Here is a 3,651-nt window from a genome sequence, read left to right on the forward strand (position 1 = left end):
ATTTTAAAAGCTTCATATAGGATGGTGATTTTGTGCATAGAAAGTTAGGATGAAAAACAATCCTGTTTAGAAAGGATATTAGCATGGCAGCACATGCCGCTTTCCTTGTTATTCTTCAAAAATAATGTTTTAAAAGACTTGGGACGTTTAAAGTCACAATTTATGAATCATCTTAAATGTCTATCTGTAGTGCGAACTCATTGGAAAATATGTTGTTAAATTTGTGCTTTCAGCATTCAGTCTTTCCCAATTTAATCAAATCATTGAATGAAGTGTAAAACTTAAGCTTTAAACTATTTCAGTCCTATGTAATTAGTAAGACAAAAATTTATAAATAGAACACAGTCATAACAATAGGTAAAAAAATATTTAGCTGTCCTGGTTAGGGTTACTTTTGGTTAATTAAACACCATGATCAAGCCAACTTGGGGAAAAAAAGGTTTCAGCACACACTTCATGTCACTGTTCCTCATCAAAGTAAATCAGCTCAGGAACTCAAGCAGGGCAGGAACCTGGAGGCAGGAGCTGGTGCAGAGGCCATGGAGGGGTGCTGCTTACTGGCTTGCTCATGATAGCTTGCTCAGCCTAGTTTCTTATAGAACCCAGGACCACCAGCCCTGGGATGGCACCTCTCATCATGGGCTGGGCCCTCCCCCATCAATCTCAAATTAAGAAACTGTTCCACAGTCTTGGCTACACCTCCATCTTAGGAAGAGATTTTTTTTTTCACCTGAGGCTCCTTCCCTTCTGTCTAATGACTAGCTTGTGTCATGTTGACATAAAACCAGGCAGCACATGAAGAAAATTAATGAAAGCTCAATATTATTTTCATTTTTACACTGTATAGTTTTGATTTGTTTATCCTGAGTCTTTTGATAGAGATGCTAGCCTTAATTAAACAAATTAGCTTTCATACCAAAATCCAATATGATTTTAATTTTTAGTGTTTAAATATCAGCAACCATAAAGAAAACTTAGCTGATAGATTTTTATCACGTGGAATAACTCGTACAATAAGGCGCCAGAGTGGAAGCATTCAAACTGAAATGAGCATTCAACTCAATGAGGAAAAAAATTAAAGCCCATCAAAAATTACCAGCATTGGTAGAAAAAATCATTTTAGTGAAAAATGAAGCCTGTGGGGAAAAGCCAACCAAGAGTGTCAAACTTTTCCAATCTATTAACGTATGAAATATTGGAAAAATATTTCATGAACATAATTAAAGTTATAGTAACATAGTAAATGGAAACATTCTTCATAAAGCATGACACCTTATTATTAATAGCAATAGCTAACACATATGCAGAAACAGCTAAATGATTAATGTAAATTAATGTGTCAACACTACTATTCTAGGTATTTTTACATTCAGAAGTTTCTGTGCTTTAACAAAAATAAACTGTTGGGTTTTTTTTTAAGGAAGTATTTTATTTTTGAAACTTTATTTTAGCAGTGGTGGTTTGAATGAAACATGTCCCTCATAATCTCTGGTATTTGAACACTTGGTCACTAATTGGCGGTATGTTTTGGGGAGGTCTAGGAGATGTAGCCCAGGTGGAGGAAGTACGTCACCGGAGGTGGGCTTTGACTGTGGATAGGTTTGCCTCACTTCCTGTTTGTGCTTTCCGCTTTCTGCTCATGGTAAAGCTCTCTCTCTTCTTCATGTTTTCAGTAAAGAATGTGAGAACTCATCTTCTTGCTAGTTTAGAAGCACTTTTTATTTCTTATTCTCCGAATTGCTACAATGATGCTTGTGGCTGGAGGCGTCTCCCGTTATGGTAGACTTCATGGAACTTCGTTCTTTTTCGGGCAGTTTTATTCTTCGTGCAGGGAGGGGCATCTTTCTTAGAATGCCCCCAAACCTAATTTTATGGGTTTTCTCTGGTGTTACATTCTCACTCATCATTTTCTTCAATCATTTTAAACATAAGCCTTCGTTCACATACTGCTTCTTTCATGTTGCGGCGTATAATCAAACTGTTACTTTTATGTTTTACAGGCATTTAGATTGTGGGGTTTTCCCTTTACCTGACACCTCTGCTTTCCATCCTGTCTTGCCCTGTTTGTGGAAAAACTTGCTGTAAAGTAGTTTTGCATTTCTGCTTGTATATCTTCTCAAAGCTAGTACTTACATTATTTTGTCAGCTTGGGAATTTCTGTTCCCTTAAATAACGTGAATTCTGACTTTATATATCTGTATTTTAGAGGCACAGGTGCCACCTTTTTTATGGAGGAATGTTTTAGATATTTTTTCCGTACAGGTTTCATCATGGTTTCCCTAGGCTGCTGGGTACCTTTTATGGCTCTTAGATTTAACACAGCATAGAGTCTCTGCCTTGCAAGCACTCAGCATTGTAGGTTGGCTTCAGAAGTAGACACTGAAGTTAGTATTTATGTGGAGCTGATTTATTATTAGTGAGTCTCCCAAGAAAAGTAAGAACATGGAGAAATAAGACTGAAATGGGCTTTCAGCCAAACAATGGTAGAATGCCAAGGGAAATCCCACTTGGCAATGTTTGAGGTCTGAAGGAAGTTTGAAGGTCATTCTTTAGGTTCGTCCTCATTGTAAGGGCATTTGAGTGATTACAGAGCAATTAAAGGCTTAATTAATTAATTGGCATTCCCAGGATACTTATTTCATACTATGTTCAAAGGAGGAACTAATAGCTTGAAGTCACCTTCTAGGCAAAAAGATGAAGTGAAAGTATACAGAGAGATAACGCACTGGGGTTGGCAAGAGTACAACAGAACCAGGGCAGAGAGTGGTTTGCCTACTGCAGCCTATCTTCTGACTGGGGCTAAGATGAGAGTGACATCCAGTATAAGTCTGTGTGCAGGTCTCCCCCTTACTGTAGCTGCTCTGGTGAGGAAAGAATAGCCCTGTGTCCACATCCTCTGTTTGAAATCCTCTGGAATTCAGCATCACCTTTATTCTTCTAGTAAAAATTAAAATGATGTCATCTTGCCCATTTTTTTTATGAGCTTGAAACAGGAATGTATCTACCTTAGTGCATTCCTCTAGGGCATAAGAAATGGAATGTAGTATGTTTAACTTAAGAAGAAGAGAGAGAAGAGAGAAGAGAAGAGAAGAGAAGAGAAGAGAAGAGAAGAGAGAATACATTTCATTGAATATAAATTGATGGCATAGGCAAATAAAAGAAACAACTTGGATTCTTTTAAAATGACCTATATTATTTTGAAGTTAGGTTGGCCTTCAGGTAGTGTGTTGACTGTAGAATGATTTGAAAATAGTAGATTATCTTATAAAATTACAAGTAGATATTTTCTGTAAAATACAGACTCTTGACTATTTTATTAGTAATGTGCTGAAGACAGCACAAAATGCCTTACCAAATCCATGTTGCTGCAATCATGTAATTTCTCAAGGGTAAGAATAATAAAACTTAGGTGGCGCCAGATTCCATACCCTTTTATTACCTCGTTCCATGCTTTCTAAATATAGTGACCTGACAGACACAGGCAAGTTAGCGAAGCAAAATAGCACATAAGTGAAGCCCAGAATCTTATTATTGAGGCATGACTCTTCTGTACGGGGACTGATCTGATTTGTAGGACTGTGCAGGAAGAGATGTGCTCTCTCGCTCTCTCTCTCTCTCTCTCTCTCTCTCTCTCTCTCTCTCTCTCTCTCT

General features: G+C 37.5%; 1 pseudogene; it reads left to right on the top strand.

The window, feature by feature from the left end:
• The first annotated feature begins 1,522 nt into the window (after positions 1 to 1,522).
• The window catches only part of LOC110328893, a 17,292-nt pseudogene continuing 15,163 nt past the window's right edge, over positions 1,523 to 3,651 (top strand).

Source organism: Mus pahari, chromosome 11, assembly GCF_900095145.1.
Source record: "Mus pahari chromosome 11, PAHARI_EIJ_v1.1, whole genome shotgun sequence".
In the NCBI taxonomy this organism is placed as follows: Eukaryota; Metazoa; Chordata; class Mammalia; order Rodentia; family Muridae; genus Mus; species Mus pahari.